This window comes from Cryptomeria japonica, chromosome 10 (genome assembly GCF_030272615.1).
Source record: "Cryptomeria japonica chromosome 10, Sugi_1.0, whole genome shotgun sequence".
NCBI lineage: Eukaryota > Viridiplantae > Streptophyta > Pinopsida > Cupressales > Cupressaceae > Cryptomeria > Cryptomeria japonica.
Window position 1 is genome coordinate 691,185,144 of NC_081414.1, and position 23,361 is coordinate 691,208,504.

The window sequence follows — 23,361 nt, forward strand, 5'->3', positions numbered from 1 at the left end:
TTAGGTATGTGTCCTCATATGCCACTTCGAGGCAAGATGAATGGAATTCTCTAACATGATCACGAGGGTCTCCTTTTCCTCGGTACTTTTCGAACTTGGGTGTTTCAAACCCTCATGGAAAAGGTGGCATATGAAGATTCCTATCAAAGGGATAGGGACAAATGTCATTAAGTGAAAATTGGTTAGTTTTCACACCACTATGCAGCTGTTGGGAAAGATTTTCAACTTGTTTCCGCAACATGTTTATTTCATTTGGAGGAGGAGGAGGTGGGGGATTACCTTGATGAAGGTTGTATTTGATTTGATCTCGACCTCTTTCATCCTCATTGTGACTTTGGTATTCTAATGCTTGCCTTAGTTTCGCATCATCAAAGTCCGATGGTAGTTTGGCTCCTTCTTGAGCAAGTCTTAAAAAGTGAGCATTGGCATTGCTCTTGAGTATTTCATCAAATAGTCTATTAAAGAGAGGGTTGTGTTGTGCCCTTTCTATTGCTTCTGGAGTGGGAGTACTTGGATTTTCCTCATTGGCATTTCCTCCAAGGGCTTCTTGGAATTCATTGATATTTTCCTCCTCTTCCTCTTCAATTTCTTGTTGTCTAGACTGTGATCTAGTATGAGCCATTTTGTTTATAAGTTTTTGTTGAAGTTGGGTGAAAATGATGATGAGTTTTTGATGAAATGAGATATTTATGTGATGAATACTAAGAGGGGGGGTGAATTAGTATGCCAAAAGTCTCTGTACTTAAACACTTAAATAGTCTAAAGATAAACTGGTAAAATAGTTTAACAGACAGACCAGTTATCACACATGCAAACCAAAATGCAAATAAAGCATTCACCCACAAAAGCAATACAACCATAACACAATATATTTGACGTGGAAACCCAAATGGGAAAAACCACGATGAGATGGAACTCACAAGTCACTATCTACATAATAGAAACCAGACCGGTTAAGGTCTTACAATGTTCTTCACCAGAACATATACTGTTAGGAATCTCAATCTCTGTTAGGAGATAAGTCTGATTAAAGACTACCTTGCTAGAGGATTTTAGATTCACAGAGGTGAACCACCTTGTTAGAGGATTTTACAAAAGGCTTTTGGGCCTACCCAGTTAAGGGCTACAGACTTGTCAAAGATGTGAGTAATCAACAAGTGTTTGATCTATCTAATAGCACAAACTACTTGGTTAGATCTAGTATTGCTCACAGTTAATGCATTTCAGCATTACTTCAATCTTCTTTGTCTCTCACTCAGTTACAACTTGATCTTCTTAGATAAGATTACTCTTTCGATGACTCATTAACTACCTTAAACCCTAGCACAACAACAACCTAAAACCCTAGACATGATGTCCTTACAAAGGAATCTGATTTCATGTCGGTCCAATAGGATTACATTAAAATTTCCTAGGTTCAATGAATCTAGACATACTCAGTAACATGACACAAGAAGCACTATTAGTGTGTCGGCACCATCAAACAATCGGTGGATTGGTAACTCATCATAGAGTATTACCAGTTCATACAAAATACCAGTTGTCGGTTTGACAAATGAAGACTGGTAAGAATGTGTTGTGCCGCTTAGCTTCCTCGTACCGCTTGAGATCTACAAACTACTTGGGGTCAACATGCCGCTTCAGACTAGGAAACACATTCTGCAAAATCACCAATAGTCTAAAGACCAGAATACAACATACCAGCTGGAATAGATACCGGTTGAGCTCTAGCTCATACATATAAAGTGGATCTCAATGCAAGTGTGTGTCCATCAATTACAATCACAACATAAACATAAAAAATGCCAACAATCTCCCCCTTTGGCATTGATGGCAACACTTAGGAAAATAAAGTTTTGACATCTAAGTGTTTTACAACAAAAACATGCCATTAACAAAATTGCTCCCCCTAAGCATATACACTATCCCTTAATCAATACAATGTATAGAAATTTTGCATACAGAGCATAAACATTGAGATATCAGAGCATAAAGCATATATCAAAACATATATCAAAATTTTAAAGCCAGATACTTCTCCCTATTCTTCTCCAAAATAGATAGAGTACTTCTCCCCCTTTGCCAACAATGACAAAGTACTGCTAAACAACCCTATTTCCATTTGATATTAAAACAATAAGAGTTTATGACAACAAGGAATAATACTTGTCAAAAACCGATTTATAGTCTTGCAAAAATTGTTTCATGGATAGAGACCAAGACTCAAGTAGGGAGGCAGCCACTTCTTTCTCTGTTTTCATCTGGGATACTTGTTCCTCCATGGCATCAACTGTGATCATCTCCTGTGTAACTGTCAAGGCATCTAGGTTTAGATAACACTTCTGAAGAATTTGCAGACATGGAAGTAAAACTAGTTGTAGCTCCTATAAATTTCTAGACCGTGTACTGATCTCTTGTTCCATTTTGGCTGACTGGATCTAAAACCGGTGAACGGTTTACCCATAAGTTGCAAAGGAATCATAAGGTGGCTTAAATGTGCTTAAGTAAGACTGTAAGTCCGTTTGAAGCTTTTGCTTCTGGGCTTGCACATCATCACATAATAGATGGGGTTCACATATTTTGCTTAGTAGCAGGTTTCCCTCATCCAAAGTGTCCCTTATATCCTTTTGGTCTTTTAGAAGTTCAGACCGGAATTCATTCAACTTTTTCACCAGAGCAATGTTAAGAGCCTTTTGATGCTCTTTCTTGACATTTGCCTCAACTGCTTCTTCCAAACTATGCACCTGATCATCCACCACAATACATAGTAGCTTAAGCTGTGCTAGTCATGATTCAATGTTGGGAAGATTGGTACCTAGGATCAAACCAGTAAGGGTGTCTACAACCGCTTGAATTATATCTTGTTCCCTTTTCCTTCGAATGATTTCAAGGTGCTCTTGAGCAACCTTGATGCTCTGCATTAGCTCTGTTTCACTTGTAGACTGGAGATCGATAGGACTAGAGATATCAGCCAGTTTGGCTTGACTCCTAGTTGCCTTCGGAGTCTCCATCTGTGTGCTCTTCATCACTTCCGCTACCTTGTTCACTTCTTCCTTCTTCTTTTTCTCTGCTTCCTTCTTCTTTTCTTGTTCCTTGTCTTCCTCTTCTTTCTTTTTCCTCTCTACTTCCTTCCTCTTCTCCTCTTCTTTCTCTTCCTCTTCCTTCTTCTTCTTTTCTTCTTCCTTCTGCTTTTCCTTTTCTTTGTCCTCCTCTTCCTTCTTCTTCTTTTCCTCTTCCTTCTTCTTCTTTTCTTCTTCCTTCTTCTTCTTTTCTTCCCTATCCTCTTCTTCTTTCTTTTTCCTCTCATCTTCTTGCTTCTTTTTCTCTTCATTTTTTCTTTTCTCCTCTTCCTCTTTTCTCTTCTCTTCCTCTTCATCCCTCTTCTTTTTCTTTTCCTGTTCCTTAGCCGCTTCCTGTCTGTTCTTGGCTTGCTCACTAACTTGTTTGGCTTGTTGCAACTGTTCTGTTCCCTCAGAAGGTATGTCCTGAGTGACATCTTCTATGTCCAGGGCATCGACATCAATAGCGTCGATTGGTTCTTCAACCGGGTTTCCTTCTTCATCAAAAACTTCATCCGGTTTGGATATGACCGGTTCTTTTTCTGCTTGCAGGTTGGCTATACGTGTTTTGGTAGCTTGAATAGCATGATTCATATGCTGATGAGTGTCCATTTCAACATCATCAATTCTTCCCTCTAATAGCTAGAGTCTTCTTCTCCTTGTGAAGAAGAGTCCTTTATTTTGGTCCAAAACATCAAATAATTCTGAGTTTGAGAGGTCGGGAAAGTACTGTGCAAAGACTTTCTCCCTAATCTCCTATTCTTTTTCTATGGCAATGCGCCATTTATTATCTAATGCCTTATATAATGAATCTAGTGTCTAAGATTTAATCTCTGATGGCGACCGGTCATTTTTACACAAATAAATAATAATTTCCTAAAGTACTTTTTCTTTCTCCTCATCACTAAAATCATCATTGTAATCTACTAAATCATGAAGTAATTTTCTCCTAATATTCTTTATTGTTCTTTGACAATGTGTCAAAGGTTTATATGAGGAGATATCAATATTTACTGGTGCAGATGCTGCCAGTTCATTCTTGTTCATCTTCTTTCTCTGTCTAGCCTTCTTTGACATCTCCTCAAACTCAGTCTCCTCAGAGTCTGGTTCATTTGACTTAGTCTTCCTTTTTCTTTCAAAGACTTTTGTCGGTGCCACTACCAGTTTCTTCTTTGCAGGTGACCACTTGGTCACTCTTGGAGTTGCAGTAGTAGCCAGTGCCGATGCTGTAGGCATTGCCTTTGCTTTCTTTACTGCTAGTTCTTTTCCTTTCTTAACAGAGGGTTCCTCGGTCGGTGCAATCCTCTCTAGATAGGTTCCTGTCCTCTTTGCCTTGGGATCAAGAGGTGAGGCAATAAGGGTTGAGGCATACCCTTCTAGCATATTGTACATCACCTCATAGCCCATTGGCTCCACTTCTTCCATTCTAGGCTCAACAGCCTCCATTAAGCATTTGTCCACCTAGATGGTGAAACAAATGTCATCTTCATATTTCTTAACAATATCACCTGAGATCCTCATCCTTTGGCTCATCTTCCATCTAAACTCATCAAAATACTTGTTCAGCACATCAGGGTAACCAGTTCCGATAGCTTGAATGCTTTCCTTGATCTGCTTGGTTACCGGTTGGTCAGGAGACCACTGGACATCTCCTACTCTAGGAAAGTAGCCTTGTAAATAGAAGAACAACCCAACCAATAGTTGTCCGAACTTGAATCCCAGTGCATTATCCTATTTAATCAACTTCAGATTAGACAAGAGTTGGCTCTGCATACCGGTGCATAGGTCAAAAGATGCATCCTCTTTAATCATCCGGTAAGCGGCATTTACCGCTGCAGTAGATATAGAATTAATCCTGCTAGCTGAGAATGTTCTATATCCTATCACCATGTAGGCATACTTCAGCAGATCATCCTTGATAGGATTAACTGTCATACCTCGTGAGTCTCTTGTTGAATCGGTGAGCTTGGCCATTTCCATTTTGCTTACCGTTCTTAGGGCTGGCACTTCCCCTATGTTGCAAAAACCGGTGACTGCATGAATTGCCTATGGCGTGATATCATGCTTCCTCTCCAGGTACATCTTGTCACCATGGACTCTACTCAAAATGATTCTAATATGATCCTCTGTAAAGTCTTCCAGAAAGTATAAAGCATTGTGGAGTTTCTTCTTCTCTAAGATACTATATTCCGGTTTGATTTTCTTGTCCTTGCTACAAAATAAACCTAACTGGGTGTGAATAGCTATAAACCCTAGGTCTTCAATTTTGCAATCAATATAGTCAGAAATTCCCTCTTCTACTATTACTCTAGCTAGAACTTGTGATAAGGCATTATACTTTGACTTCCTTTGAATGAAACTTTCTGACTCAATGGATGTACTAGAACTGGTATGAGATGCGAAAGCCATTGTAGAGTACTTTAAGAACATGAAAAATACCTTTAAAACACGAATTTAGGGTTTCCTGATTCTCCTTCACTCCACACTCCGTCGGTTGCTGAATCACTGCTTTGTGTTCTCCTCTTGACCGTTTGCAATTTCAATTTGAATCTCCTTCGCGATTAGTCAATTTCTTGAAGTCTTAGCTTAACTCACCTTTTCTTCGCTCTGCACTTTGAAAAATTTTCTTCGCTCGAAAACAGATAGTGAGAAATGATTTGAAATATGCTTTTATACATGTCTCTCACCTACCGCCATTAATGCTTCTCTATTAGGGCGTAAACCCTAATTTGCCTTTTTACCTTTTTTGGTCTTCTACCAAGTGACAGGTATCACATACCGATTAAGGTTTTTACTGGTGTAAACCGGCGGTTCAAAAACATTTCACCATTTTCTCCCCCTAATCTTTTTTGGAGCTTAGTTTTTTGGTTCCGATATTTCCACACTAGGTGTGGAAACCGGTTCCTCTTCCAACATTGTTGGTTTCTTCCTCCAGGTTTTGTTCATGTTCACTTGAACTGTTTCAACATCAATTTCTCCTTCCTGAGTGACCGGTATATCATTAGATATACTCTTTCTGCTTCTACAAAATCTTGCAATGTGACCCAGTTTTTTGCAGTGGTAGCAAACCAATCCAAGTGCTTTCCAAGGTCCATTGTTCATGTTTCCATTGCTCCTTCTGCATGTTGCAGTAGTGTGACCATGTCCATGACAAATCCAATAGTTTTCTCTCCATCTGGTTGCCGCTTGATGGCCACCGCTTCTTGACTCATGACTGAAGACATTAAACTAGTTGTAGTTCCAGTTTACAAAAGGTTTAGGACCAACTCCTTGGGTCCTCTAAGGATATCTTCCAGTGTTGTTCATCATAGACCTACATTCAAATGCTCTATGCCCAAACTTGTTGCATGCATAACAATGACCACTGAACTTATTGGATCTAGGTACATTGTTGATAAAGTAAGGAAAATTATTGTAGGCTTTGCTCCTACATACATTGGTAGTGTGTCCTTCTTTAAGATAGTTAAAGCAAATAGGTTTGAATTTTTTCTTACCTTTTCCTTTGAGGGTCGGTTGCTTCTTTGATGCTTCAGCATTTGTTCGTGAGGATTCTCCTTCTTCATGTCCAGAGAAACCAAGTCCATTGGTATTCTTTACCAGTCTAGATGACTCAAGCTTTTGCTCTAGCTTGACAGTACTTTTGCTGAACTTCGCAAGTATTTCCTTTGACTCAGAGAGTTCTTTGGAAATAGCAGTATTTGTCTCCACTAGGCTTGCATTTTTAGAGATGGCTATGTTCAGTTCATCTTGTACTCCTTCTTTCTCCATTCTGCTCTCATGAAGGGGAGCAGTCAGTGCACTAATCTCTTGTTTCAACTTCAACATCTCATGATCTCTGTCTTTTACCAGATCTTCAGCTTTCCTCTAGTTCTCAAGCTCTTGACTAAACTAGATAGTCAGTCCTTCTAACTCCTTTCTCAGATTGGAGTTTGAATAATTCAGCTTATTTACTTCTGCAATCATGGCTTCCATATTTGCTTCATCTTCAGAACTATTTTCAAATAGCTCCATCAGCTTCTCTGCATATTCTCTCCTTTTTGCTTCAGATGCCTTGTATTTGACCATAAGATCATCATAGGCTTGCTCAGACTGAGTGAGTCATTGAGTAAGTTCACTCAAGGTGTATTCCCCCATATCTCTTTCCAAGTAGTTAAACTTATAGGAAGGTAGGCTCTGATACCAATTGATGAATACTAAGAGGGGGGGGGGGTGAATTAGTATGCCAAAAGTCTCTATACTTAAACACTTAAACAGTCTGAAGATAAACCGATAAAACAGTTTAATAGACAGACCAGTTATCACACATGCAAACCAAAATGCAAATAAAGCATTCACCCACAAAAGCAATACAACCATAACATAAGATAATATTTGACGTGGAAACCCAAATGGGAAAAACCACGGTGAGATGGAACTCACAAGTCACTATCTGTAGAATAGAAACCAGATTGGTTAAGGTCTTACAATGTTCTTCACCAGAACAGATCCTGTTAAGAATCTCAATCTCTATTAGGAGATAAGTCTGATTAAAGACTACCTTGCTAGAGGATTTTAGATTCACAAAGGTGAACCACCTTGTTAGAGGATTTTACAAAAGGCTTTTGGGCCTACCCAGTTAAGGGCTACAGACTTGTCAAAGATGTGAGTAATCAACGAGTGTTTGATCTATCTAATAGCACAAACTGCTTGGTTAGATCTAGTATTGCTCACAATTAATGCATTCCAGCATTACTTCAATCTTCTTTGTCTCTCACTTAGTTACAACTTGATCTTCTCATATAAGATCACCCTTTCAATAACTCATCAACCACCTTAAACCCTAACACAACATAAACCCTTTTAGCAACAACAACCTAAAACCCTAGACATGATGTCCTTATAAAGGAATCTAATTTCATGTCAGTCCAATAGGATTACATTACAATTTCCTAGGTTCAATGAATCTAGACATACTCAGTAAAATGACACAAGAAGCACTGTCAGTGTGTCAACACCATCAAACAATTGGTGGATTGGTAACTCATCACAAAAATGTTAGTTGGTAACTCATCACAGAGTATTACCGGTTCATACAAAATACCGGTTGCCGGTTTGACAAATGAAGACTGGTAAGAATGTGTTGTGCCGCTTAGCTTCCTCGTACCACTTGAGATCTATGAACCGCTTGGGGTTGACATGCCGCTTCAAACCAGGAAACACATTCTACAAAATCACCAATAGTCTAAAGACTAGAATACAACATACCGGTTGGAATAGATTCCGGTTGAGCTCTAGCTCATACATATAAAGTGGATCTCAATGCAAGTGTGTGTCCATCAATGACAATCACAACATAAACATAAAAAATGCCAACATTTTGTTTGGTGGGGTGCTTTGCATATGGATCCCTAGCACTAAAGGTAGATGTTACCAAAGTTCTTTCTTGAATTGCTTGTTGTGTTGTTTTGACAAAGTTTGATGTGATAAGGTGTAGAGAAATCTGAGATGTATTATAGACTCAACTACCTAGTAATGAGAGGATGCACTCAGAAACTAGTTTTAACTGGTGTAGAAATGCCTCTTAGGATGAGTTTATCGTAGATGTAGAGACACTCTAAAAGTGATGAGTTTTATGTTTGATTCAAGCAATATCCAAAATAGAACTTAGGACAAAAACCTCTTGATATTTTGAGAGTTGGAATGGATTGATGAGGTGTGAATGAAGGAAAGGATGAGACGCTAACTTCAATAAAAACTCCCTGTTACATAGGGGACAAATTATTCCTCTTCCCTTTCGGGAGTTGGTGGTTCTTCTCTAGCTACATTATATGTGATGCAAATGTCTAGAAAGAAGTTAGGATTGATTTTGCCTTCTTTGTTTTTGTGATAACTCAAAGCTCTATATTGAGTAAAAGTTCCGCGGTTTAGAGACTTGATCACATTCGTTCAATTTTCCTTGAAGATATAGACACATGTGACAAGAAAGCTCTATGAGACACAAATATTTGTCTATTAAGATAGAAAAATTTCCTCCTTTTGATAAAAGCCTTTGAGCTCAATGGTATTCTCTTCAAGTTGACATGTTGATGAAGATTCTTCTTTCTTAAGATGTGAAGAATGGTCATATAGTTTGACACTTTTGTTATTTGCACTTTGTTTTTGAAAATGTTTGTTTTGGATGAATACTTGTTTTGGATTTGGATTTTATGATGTTTCTTTGACAAGAAAACAAAGCAAGGACACAAACACAAGAATGTTGCCTCAAAAGCCATGAGTAAGTATGGGTCTAGATCAACCCAATCTATTGAACTTTTATTACCCTTTCCTTCAAATGTATTTTAGGTGTTTTCCAAAGCCTGAAGTCGGCTCAATTTGCACTGGTCTTGACTCAAAAAATGAAAACACGTCAAACACTTTTTATCCCTAAGGTCAAATGGCCAGTTGCGATAATTTCAGCCCACATCTTGATATTTCTTCAACTTTGGTACTACATACCTTATGAATCCCACCATGGCAGGTAAGGATGTGATATACTAAGTCTTGCACAAGCATAACAAATAGATGATCCCTATGATGGGGGAGTCACCACTTTTATCGGGCTACAAGTAACCTTTCAAAAAGCTATGTTTCTACTCAAGGAAATATGTATGGTGAGTATCTTAGGAGCAAAACCTTCTATGCTTTTGTACTGAATTTATCACAAATATCTTCAATCAATAGAACGGGTGGGCTACTACTTAGAGGTGTTTAGTAATTTTTTATGTTTTTGGACATAAGTTCATTCTGCAATGACTCACTTAAGAGCCTTGTAACTTGTGGTGGGGCCCATTTGTCCTTTCGGCAAGTTACATTGTAGGAACAGCTATAGCCAAGGCTACAACTTTCGCTCACACCTAATTTCTATAGCAGCTCAAAGGATTTGCCGTGTCAGGTCATTCCCAAGAGTGATGTGTCTCTTGGCAGGCCTCTCTTAAACAGATAAAATTTGAGTGTTACTAACACTTTTCTCTTACACCTAGGACCGCGAAATTCAAGGGAGAGGATAGTGTCTGTTAGAAGTAGGACCACTCGACAAACTCTTTTTGCACAAGTGTGCCAAGCACAAAATACACTTGTTCTTTTGAACTTATCATTGCAATGATGTTCTACCTATTTGGAGATGTTGCTCCAACAACCATGATGTTCTTTTTATCTTCAAAGGCAATATGTCTGAGTAAACTAGGAATTTGAAATCCTGGGCAACTGAAACTGAAACATGCATGCACGAAGTAAATCATTTTTGGAAAATGAAACAAGTTGATTGTTCTTTTTACTTGGACAAAATTGAAGTGTTGATTGTGAATTCCCTTAAGTTTGATGCAAGAAATGAGATTTGTCTTGTTTTGTTTTAAGCACCAAAATAGAGTGTATCCTAACTTGCAATGAAAGCAAATTTGTGGGATTTTGAATTTGTTGTTCTTTTTAACTTGGACAAATGAAGTTCATTTTTAAACCCAAGCTGAAAAGTGTGATTTAATTTTTAGAACCCAAAATGAAGTGTGTAGTTCAATTTTAAACAAAAATAAAAAGTGAATTCATTTTAAGACCAACTTTGAAAGGAAAGTTAGTAAAATAAATAAATCTACTTTTTAGTCTAATTTAAACCTACACAACAGAGAAAAATAGTTAGTAAAATCCACCTATATGGTGGGCTTCAACAAGCCTAAAAAAAATAAATTTATTGGTTCCAAGGCCTTTTTTACAACGTTCTGTTACAATAGCGCTACTCTGTGTGAAAACAGAAGTGCTACTTAGCACAAATGTTCTAAAGTAAAAATAAAAGCACTAAAACATAATACTTATGCAGCAATACAAAAGCGCTAATGACGAAACAAACGCACTAACTAATGAACAAAAGCACTAAATTATTAACAAAAGTGCTAAGTTTTGGACAATAGTGATATTGTAAAAACAAAAATGCTAGAAGACCAAAAATGATAGCACTGAAGTGCGAACAAAAGTGCCAAAGCGCGACCTGTGTGTCAAGCTAAACAGTCAAAAAGTTAGTTTGTCAGAAAAAAAATTATTGTTTGATTCATGTTGGGTTCACCAAATGATGCTCTGTAAAAAGGAGATTGTTAGGATGAAAAAACACAAACAATAAGCATTAGTGTTAGCAAATCAGAATTTAAACCATAGCCTAATCAAGCATATCAAGAGAGATACTAAATAAGAAATGGAAAGCATTCAAAGATACAAGAAATAAAACCAAACTCCTCCAAATATTGACAAAAACATCATAGTGTCTCCTCCCTTGTTCCTCTCCTCTCCAAGTTCCCAAATGAGTTTAGCTCTTAGTAGCTTTTTGCACTATTTTTGGATGTCTTATGGAGCTTCAAGATTATGAAATAAAAAGCTCATGAAATGTATACATGAACAAACTTAGAAATGAGATTATTATCTAATCTAGTGTTGATTTTAGTCCAAAAGAGTAAATGTAAATGTTTATGCTAAATGCTCCCTAAAATTCACTATAGGTTAAATGCATACAAGTTTTCAAGATCTGGATTATGAAGAAATGGGCTCTATTTATAGGAAAAATGGAGCAATGGATGGTTGAGATTGAGCAATCTCAACAAGGGTTAGGATTGAATGATATTCAATCCATGTGAGGGCTTTCAACCGAATCCCAAGATGACAAGTGTCAACATGAGATGAGTTGAGAGGAGAGGGAATAAGCATTAAATGCTTGATATGACTTGAGAGTTAACTTGGGAGTTAAGGTCAAGGTTGGGTTGAGGGAATAAATTCATTATTCAAAGAATAATGTTTTTATCCAATGGATAAACTCTTGTGCAAAGGTTAAAGGGATAACCATGGTCAAAGCAATAAATGCTTGAGGAGACACATGGGTCACATGAGGGTTGAGTTAGGGGTCAAAGTCTCTAACCCTGGGTGCAAGTGGAATTAACCATAAATGGTTATGTAAGACCCAATAATGGTCATGTAAGAGCCGTTAGTGGTTTGGAAGACTTTAGAGGTTAAATTGTTGAACACACAAAGCATTTAATGTTTTTCAAAGGCTTTGGAGTTTTTGAGAAGTGACTTCAAGTTGCTTAGGAATGTGACAATAATTAGGGGATGGATTAGGTTAATTATGAAGGGGTTAGAAGAATCTAGAAGGGGGTTAGGATTGCAAGTGGGTTTAGTGGGTGAGAGAAAATAGGATTTAAATTTAAAATAAATTAATTTATTTCAACTTGTGGTTGCAACTTGCATTTGTAGAAAAATGCAAGTAGGCGGGTGAATGATTTAAATAAATATTTTTAATTATTTATTTAAAAGAGGAAAGGGGGATTTAAATTGAATAAATGGGATTTATTCATTTAATTGATTGTGAATTTGGTTTAATGAATTAATTAAAATAAATTGAATAATTTATTTAATTAATAGAAGAATGTTTGAAGATGAATTAATTAAATATTAATTTAATTAACTAATGGCTAGTGGATTTTTAATCAAATAAAACCTTGTTCTTAAATTATTCACAAAATTGAATAGCCTCAAGTTCGATCAACTTGGCTCTGATACCATGTAAAGTTTTATTATATATGTGAGGATTTTATATGATTATATTGTCTAATAATCTGATTATTTTGTTGCAGGCAAAAGGAGAGAGATCATTAATATTTTTCTATGTCTTCTCCAAATGATTCATGTCAGGCTTTATATGTTTTAGAAGACCGGTCAATAGATGTCTTGACCGGTCATGTCTTTTTAGACATGACCGATCAAGGCACCTATTGATCGGTGCACATCCCGATTTTGGTTATGTTTGGTAACTAACATTAATACTTAACAGTCGGTTGAAACAGTTGTTAGCATTTGGCATTATAATAGACAATGGAAGATTGTTGGCATCTCAACAAGGATATTGAGAAGGTTGTTGATGATTATGGATATAACTGATTAAGGATGTTTACTGTCTTAATATTTTTATTTTGTCATTGATGTCAAGAAATTGATTTTCTAATTCAGTATGATGTTGCCATATCTTGAGAAGTATGATTTGAAGAGTATAAAGATGTCGGTAAAAGACACAGAAAGATTATGATGAATAAGAGGATGAATAAGGTATTCAATGGGCAACTATTACTGAGTCAAACAATGATGAGATTGTGAGACATGGACCAACTTTGATACCATGTGAGATTTTGCCAAGATCAAGAGGTAATGGAAAGCACAAATAAGATAGAACAAAATAGATGATAGAAATAAACTATATTCTATCAAGATGAAAAAAATGATCAACTAGATCATTAAGAATTACATACAATGAATATGAGCCTGCTTATATAGGCAAGGCTATATGGATATGTGAGCACACAAACATGACATGTGGCTCAATAAGAAACAAGGGTAGTTAGGAAATAGGTGTGGGTAGGTAGGAGAAACAATATAATATTCCACATGAGGTGGATCACCCACTGAATGTGGAGTGTAATAACAAGATCAACACCATAAAAGGTGGAAATTCTCCTACACACACTATCCCAATGTGGCACAAACACCCAAGTGTCTCATACCCAAACTACTATGAAATGCATTTCCTAAGTAAACTTAAGTAAAGTGTAATAATATCCATGATGAATAATTATTTACACCAACACCCCCCCTTAAGTGTAACTTAGGGGAATGCACTTAAGTCTACAATGCAACTAAACAATGCAAGATGGGTCCTGGCTACTAGGCCATGTTAGGTACCCATGTACAAATGAAAATGCATGAAAACCAATGTAATGAAATCTCTCACAAAGTGGGGAAAGAGAGAAAAACCCAATGGGAAAAAACTCTCCCCCAAAAGAGAGATGAAAAACTAGATACAAATAATTTGAATAGAAGTATGTGAAGGACAAAACCCCATGTGAGGAAAAAGTCCCCCCCATATGAGAGAAGAAGAGAAGCTAGGAAGCCCCCCCTCAATGTGGAATTTGCACCAATGATAGAAGCTCAATGTATGAAGAAACTGTTCCATGAACGTCAAACAACATTCCTCCCCTTAGGAAGAAACAAAACCAAAGGTGTATCCATGAAGTCTCCCCAATCATGAAGGGAAGATGTATGAAGAAAACTCATGATGAAAGGAATCTCTGAAAAACGCTCAAGTGTCTCCATGTCAATTCTGAAAGATACCCCCTCCAAAGGTGGTAAACTGTGCCACACTGCTGAAAAAGACACTCCAAGATCTAGTGGAGATGGATGTAGAACATGTTCCAAAGACTCACATGTATCCTCAAAAAATAAAGAGACCTCCTCCAATTGCTGTACATAAGTATCCACAATCATGTCAACCTCGAAAGAATGATCATGTAGAGAATGAACAAGAGGGTCAGAATGTTCCCTCACAACAATCGAATAAGGATCACCTTCATCAAAGAGAAAATGAATGTCATCAATGATGTCTCCCAAATATACAATGTAGGATTCCACAAACAAACCTACAATGTCTGTCAAGTAATCATCCCATGAATCTGAAGCTGGAAGACAATGAATATCCTGTTGCACTGAATCACGTGAAGGCAAAACTGTCACACTATCTACATCATCAGGTGCAATAGGTGATGTGATATCAATATGAGGAGATGAAATACAAGACTCAAGAATGGGGTCACATGTGAGAATCACCATGTTCAAGTGTCCAAAGTTCTCCTCAAAATCTGAACCATCACAAGAAGTGTGATCATCATGTGTAGAATCATTAAATGTGAAATCATCAAATGTGAAATCATCATCATCAACAAAATCTCAAAAGGAGTATAAATGAGATGCATGATCAACCACCCCAGTCACAATGATAGCTCTAGTCTCCAAGTCTCTAATGAAAACTGACTTAGGTGTGAACTCCACAACTCTCTTAGTTGTGCCATGTGTGATTTGATAGATAGAAAGGAGAATGTTTGTCAAGTGGGGTACACACAACACATTATTGAAGGAGTTATCCCCAATGTTGATATATCCTTTCCCAATCACATCTATGTATGTATGATTGCCCATCAAAATCTATAGCATGGTGCAAGGCTCAAATGTAGAGAACATAGACTGCGAAGATGCCATATGATGAGAAGCCCCTGAATCTAGAAGCCATCTCTTTGAATCATGACTAATAGTAGCACATAGAGATTTTCCTTTTCTTGTTCCAAAAGAGTGAGTCTTCCCACTTGTAGAAGCCATGAATGCTTGCCCTTTTCCTTTTGAATGTGAGGAAGTGGAAGTGTATGAATCATCATTCTTGTAGATATTAGGCAAATCAATGTTATGTTTTTGAGGATATGTGTAAGCTTGTCAATCTTTTTAAAATGGCAATGATGCTCCTCATGACCAACCTTTTTACAATAGGCACAAGTAGGTCTCTCCCTCTTTAGTGAATTATCCCTCTTGGAAGAGGATGTATCTCCTTGTTGTGGGGAGGATGATGCTTTGTCCTTAGGCTTTGATTGCCATTTCTTCTTGTTTGAGTTGTCCTTTTCTTGATTTTCTTTGTTCCCTTGATTTGCCACTAATGCTTGAGACTTAGAAGGCTTAAGAATGCCCATGCTTATCAACTTAGTTTGTTCCATCATCAACATTTCATTGAAAGCATCAAAAGTAGGCATTGTGTAGCTTGAACCCATTGTCATCCTATGGGTTTGGAAACTAGAAACAAATGTTGCATATTCTTGTGGAGGCTTGCCTATCAAGTTGAATATCAATTGAGTATCCTTCTTATCAATGCCACAATCTTTGAGTTGTGCCCTCAACTCATTTGCCTTGGTGACATAATCTTGTATAGTATCAAAGTTCTTGGGATCCAACATGGTGAGATCACTATCAATTTGATATCCCCTAATCTCATCAACTTGACCATACAAGTCTTGAAACTTTTTCCAAGCATCCTTGATTAGAGTACATTTCTCAATATGAAAAATGAGATCCTTTGATACATACTTTCTTAAGGTACCAATTGCCATGATATTTTTAGTAAGCCAATCCAAGTGACCAACTGGATCAACCTTAGGATCAACGGGAGCAACAATAGTTCCATCAATGTAATGAATTAGTCCTTTTTCCATAAGTTTACTCCATGCATCAATTTTCCAAGTAGCATAATTATGAGGAGTTAAGAGAGGAAACTTAGAAGAACCCATAGCAGCAGAAAGGAAGGAACACAAGAGCACAAAAGCACAAGAGACACCCCCCCAAATTCACTCAATCAAAGTACCCCCCCAAAAAATGATCATTTTGGAACTTTATATGTAGTGCGTGTACAATAGGCCACTTGCAAACAAAGAAAATTGGACTTCTGATTTCAATTTACAACTTCTCAAAATGAGATCTAAGGGACTTCAACAAATACTGCTAGTGATCTAAACTAAGATCCAAGCAAAATGCAAGTACCAAATATGCCAAAAATGGCCAAATAATGAAAGTACAATTTCTACTTAAAATCACTGCAAACAAATGGTAGATTATGAAAGTAGATGAAAAAATATGCACTTTAAAAAAAAATGGCATCTAAAAAGGAGTCCATATGAGCCCAAATGAAGCCTCCAAAGTTGTAAAAATCGAGATTTCATGATTTCCAAAAAACCTATATCCAAAAATCAGAAAAATCCTGCAACACTGTACAGATCGCAAAATTCTACCCCAAAACAAAAAAAATTGCTCATAAAAATGAGTCCGGATGAGTGAGATATTGCTATTTGAAAAATGCCTGCAAAATTATAATTTTTGGAAAATTTCCGTCGTGGCTTCAAACTTCAAATGCCTCTAGATTTGGCCTTCGAAGTTCGATTTGGATGAAACAAAAGGCAAAACTGACTTTCTTGGACCTCCTCAATCCAATGGTAACCTTAAATTTGATCCATCAAACTTCAATAATAACTTGCAATAGAAAGATCCAAAATGCAAACCCCAAATAGCATCAACTTTCTCTCAATTGACAAACCAATGACACTCTAATGGCTTTGATACCATGTGAGACATGGACCAGCTCTGATACCATGTGAGATTTTTCCAAGATCAAGAGACAATGGAAAGCACAAATAAGAGAGAACAAAATAGATGATAGAAATAAACTGTATTCTATCAAGATGAAAAATATGATCAACTAGATCATTAAGCATTACATACAATGAATATGAGCCTACTTATATAGGCAAGGCTATATGGATATGTGAGCACACAAACATGACATGTGGCTCAATAAGAAACAAGGGTAGATAGGAAATAGGTGTGGGTAGGTAGGAGAAACAATAAAATATTCCACATGAGGTGGATCACCCACTGAATGTGGAGTGTAACAACAAGATCAACACCATAAAAGGTGGAAATTCTCCAACACACACTATCCCAATTTGGCACAAACACCCAAGTGTCTCATACCCAAACTACTATGAAATGCATTTCCTAAGTAAACTTAAGTAAAGTATAATAATATCCATGATGAATAATTATTTACACCAACAGAGATCATGATGTTTAGATTATTTTGACATCATACATATGTTGTAAATTGTAAGGTCAATACTATACTATGTTACCAAGCAAAGAACCTAGTCGGTAAACCCTAAGGAACCTAGTCGATAAACCCTAAGGTTATCACTATCGGTTAATGAAGGCGGAATGTCTTCCGAGTGAAGTTTAGTATTAACCGAGTTGTAACCAAGTTGTAACCGAGCTGTAATAGAATGCATTAAATGTTTACATGCGTTATTTAATGAAGGAATCTAATGAGCTGGAACTCATTAAATGATTGGTATGCCATAAATATAGTTTGTTAAGAATCTATGGCATGGAAGATCGGTAGGAATATCTACAGCTCAGATTGAACCGCAATACCCTAGCACAAGTTCCAAGAAATATATGCAAGTTCCAAGGCAAGGTAAAACATTTTTCAAATCGAAAGATGCATTGAACCTGGTCAAGCATGAAGATCTGATGGCTATTATTGATCATGGGAAATGTGATCAAGGATATTAAGCAGTTAGCTAATTATTTATAAATAGGGAACTGTTGATAAACAATGTATGCGTGCAAATGTATGCACAGGGATGCTACATAGTGATTACCGAGCATAGAAGCTTGAAGACCTATTTGAATAACAGAGTATAGAAGCCTAGCAGATGGACAAGATTAGTTCTATGTCTAGATTGTATTGAGCAAATAAGAATCTTCTTTAGCATTTTAGATGTGAAGTTGCAGATAGATTTTTATTACTGCTATTTTGTGAAAGTGACAGAAAATCTCTTAACCGAGTGGACTTAATAGTCTTATTTGTAAAACCCTCTAGCAAGGTGACATTCTGATTGAGTGTTTGAAATCCTTTAACAAGGTCACTTCTAACAAGGTGAAGATCCTAACAAATCTAAGGGAAATCCCTTAACCGGGTCACATCTAGCAATGTGTTTGTAATCTTTAATAGGATTTGCTTTTAACCGAGCATACTCTAGAAGAGTATATTTCTTAGTGGGTCTGAAATCCCACTGTGGTTTTTCCCTATTTGGGTTTCCACGTTAAATCTGGTTTTATGAGGTTTATGATGTTTATATGCTTTTGAGTTTGTATGTTTAGCAGTTTTGGTTATATTACTGAAGTATATGTTACCGAGGTTGAATCTGATGTTTTTATGGAAGATTAAGTTTGTATGATTCACCCCCCCCTCTCATCTTGTTGGCTATTGGATCTATACTTATCTTAAGTATCAAAACTATCAATTGGTATCAGAGCTTTGGACTCTGGAAGAAAAGTTTAAAGGCACTTGAGTTAAAGTTCCAAAGATGTATAAGAGGGATGCACCGAAGCTGAACAAGTCAAGTTTCTCTACATGGCAAAAAAGGATGAAGCTGCATCTATCAAGAGTTGGAGAATATGTTGTATACTATCTGGAGAATGATTTTGTTACACCGAGCACCTATCTATTGACAATGGAAGAGATAAAGGCAAAGCAAGAACATATCCAAGCAATGATTGAAATAACATCTGCATTAACCGACTCAGAGTTTAATGACCTAGAAGGCTGCAATGATGCAAAGGCAATGTGGAATAAGCTCATATCAGTATATGGAGGAGATGAACATGTTCAAAGAGAAAAAGTAGATAGTCTAAGAGGACAACTTGAATCCATGAGGTTGAGTGAAGGTGAGAACATAACTCAATATAGTACAAGACTAAAGGAGATTGTCAATCAAATCAAAGGAGCAGGTGGAACCATTGAAGAAAAGGATATAACAAGTAAGTTGTTAAGAACCCTTCTACCAGCTTATGCAATCTGAGTCTCTACAATCAATGAATTGAGGTCTGTACCTAATATGACAGTTTCTTTAGATGCTACTATTGGTAAACTACATGCATTTGAGTTAAGTAACTTTGATAACAGTGGATCTTTGGTAAATAAAGTTGAATCTGTATTTAATTCTTTTCATCTTGACGAATTTAATGATTACAATGAAAAAACGTATAAGTACTTTGAAGGAGATCACAGTGGAGCAAGTGAAAGATTTTGTAAGAACATGGAAGAAGTACACAAACTGTATGAGGAAATCAAAAAGCAAGAAGAGTTTGAAGCACTATTAGCCAAAAGGTTACTGAGAGGCAAAGGTAAGTATAAAGGAAAACTACCTTTGAAATATTTCAATTGTGATAAGATAGGACATATGGCTTCTAACTATCCTGACAAAGATTCTACTAAAAAGAGAGATTACCGAGATGACAGACAGAAAGACAATCATTGCAGAGGACACCGAGACTTTAGAAGAAGAGATAGAAAGACATGCTTAATAGCTGATGAGGAATCCAATGATGATAAATCAAATGAAACTGATATAGAGGAAGTAGTTTATGTGCCTATCAAAGATGGATCAGATGAAGAAAAGTATGAAGAAAAATCCCTAATATCTCACATAAATACTAATGATTCTTGGATCATAGATAGTGGATGCTCACATCATATGACAGGAGATAAACACAAGTTTGTTATATTACAAGTTTATGATGGAGGCTATGTAAGATTTGGTAATGATGCACCATGTCTGATGAAAGGTAAAGGATCTATGACACTTCCTGAGAATGCAAGATGCAATGATGTTTATTGGGTTGAAGGTTTGAAATACAATTTGTTGAGTGTAGCACAGCTAAACAATATAGGTTATCGAATAGAATTTCAGAAAGGAATTATCAAAGTTCATGACAAGAATGGAAAGTTAGCTGCTACTGGGACACAAACAAAAGGTAACACATTTCACCTTGACTCAACTCGGAACAAGTTTTTGTATGCAAAGATAGATGATACCTGGTTATGGAATAAAAGGTTTTGTCATGTAAATTTTGATAATCTGATCAAAATAAGCAAGAAGCACCGAGTAAGAGGTTTACCGAGTCTTGAAAAACCTGAGAATGCAATGTGCCAAGGATGCCAGATGGGTAAGATGACAAGATCAAGGTTTACAAGTAAGTGTTACACTTCTAAGGGAATTTTAGATCTTGTGCACACTGATCTTTGTGGTCCTATGAAAGTTCAAAGTTATTATGGTGATAAATATTTCATATTATTTGTGGATGACTATTCAAGGATGATGTCAGTAATGTTTTTAAAAGATATATCAGAAGCTTTTCAAATGTTTAAATGGTACAAGGCAAGAGTTGAAAAATAAAATAGGAAGACAACTGAAATGTCTTAGATCAGATAGAGGAGGAGAGTTCACATCTGATGAATTCAACTTATTCTACAATGATCATGGTATTAAAAGACAAGTCTCTGCACTGAGAACTCCACAATAGAATGGAATAGCTGAGAGAAGAAACAGATCTATTGTGGATTGTGCTAGAACACTGATGATTGAAAAGAAAGTGCCACAAACATTTTGGAGAGAAGCAATAAGCACAACAGTTTACACCCTGAACTGAGTACAATTGAAGAAAGGTACTTTGAAGACACCATATGAAATCTGGTATAATAAGAAACGTAATGTAAGTTATTTTAAAATCTTTGGAAGTAGATGCTATGTTCACAAAGATGATAGAAATGGCAAGTTTGATCAGAAGAGTGAAGAAGGAACATTTCTAGGTTATTCTTCTAGAAGGAAAGCATTTAAATGTCTGATCAAATCATCTAACAAAATAGTAGAAAGTGCAAATGTGAAAATTGATGAATTTGCAGAAAGAAATGATGAAGGAAATTCCAAGGAACCAGAAGACTATGATAAATTTGTCTATGTTCAACTGACAAGTCTTATCGAGAAGACTGTTGAAGAAAATGAAGAGAATATCCAGTTATCGAGTGATGAAGAAGATCATACAGAGCCTACCGAGCCTATATTAGCCAAGTATGTTAGAAGACATCATGCACCAAGTCAAATTATAGGAGATAAGGATGATCTAGTGATGACAAGGAACAAACTGAGACACAACACATGTCTAATATCTGAATTTGAACGGAGAATAGTGAAAGAGGCATTTAACAGTGAAGATTGGATAAATTCTATGATAGAAGAGATTGATCAAATCAAGAAGAATGACACATGGACACTAATCCCAAGACCGAAGGAAAAAAATGTAATCGGTACAAAGTGGATTTTCAAAAACAAGCTAAATGAAAAAGGAGAGGTCATTCGAAATAAAGCAAGACTAGTCTACAAAGGTTATGCTTAAGAAGAAGGAATTGATTATGGTGAAACTTTTGCACCTGTTGCTAGACTTGAAGGAGTAAGAACATTTTTGGCATATGTTGCTTTCAAAAACTTCAAGGTATATCAAATGCATGTCAAATCTGCATTTCTGAATGGAATATTAGAAGAAGAAGTTTTTATTGAACAACCTGAAGGATTTGTTGAAGACAATAATAAAGATCAGGTATGTAAATTGAACAAAGGTTTATATAGTTTGAAACAAGCACCTAGAGCATGGTATGAAAGATTGCACTCTTATTTGATTAAGATTGGTTTTATAAGGACAAGTGAGAACAACAATATGTACATGAAGAATGATGAAAATGAAATACTGATCTCAACCATATTTGTTGATGATATTATATTTTTTGGAAATGACTCTCTATGCAAGAACTTTAGAAATGAAATGAGAAAAGAATTGGAGATGTCATTAATCGGTGAGATAAAGTACTTTATAGGTTTACATATACTGCAAATAAAAAATGAGATTTTCATTACTGGATCCAAGTACATAAAGGAAATCTTGAAGAAATTTGGAATGGAGGATTCAAAACCAGTAAGTACTCCTATGACTACCAACTGTAAATTATCAAAGAATGATGAATCTGCATCTGTTGATGAGACACTTTACCGATCCATGATTGGAAAGCTACAATATTTTGTTCACAGCAGACTAGACATAGCACATGCAGTAGGTATAGTTGCAAGATTCTCTATAGATACTAAGGAAACACACATGACAGCAATCAAAAGAATTTTTAGATACTTGAAAGGCACTGAATATTATGGCTTAGTATATTAGAAAGGAAAAGATTTTGATTTAACAGTTTATACTGATGCTGATTGGGCAGGCAACATTGATGATAGAAAAAGCACAAGTGGAGGAGCTTTCTTTTTAGGAGAAAGACTAGTGAGTTGTCTTAGCAAGAAACAAGGATGTGTTTCACAATCAATAGCAGAAGTTGAATACGTTGCTGCAACATTGAATTGTACCAACATTGCATGGATCAAACAACTGTTGGAACGTATAAATGAGAAAGTTACCGAGCCAGTAACTATATTTTGTGACAATACTAGTGCCATTAACATTTCAAAGAATCTTGTTATGCACTCTAAGACAAAGCACATCTCTATCAAATATCATTATCTTAGAGAAGAAGCTGAAGAGAAGAAAGTGGTGTTGGAGTATGTTTGCACAAAGAAACAAATAGCAGATATCTTCACCAAACCACTACCAAGGGACACTTTTGAATATCTCAGAAGTAAGTTAGGGGTCCTACCCCTATCTTCTACTCACTGACCGAGTTCGATGAAAGCATCAATCCGATGACTCTATCGAACATCTTTTAGGAGTTGATGCTAATTTACACACTTTAGGAGGTTTTTCTAAAGGTGTGCAGGAAACAATACAGGATACTATATAGGGAATAGGAAATTAAGACAAAATGCTCTAACTGAGACTCAGTTTATACACAACAACAGGAAATCAGTTCATACAGGAAGAAATTATGTTTTAGTTCTTTACTTTTTGGCATTGTTGTCAAAGGGGAAGAAGACTAATATAAGGGAGAGAAGACTGATTGAAAAGATTGAAGAAATAGGAGAAGTCAAATGTATGGGGGAGAGCATTTCAGTATTTTAGA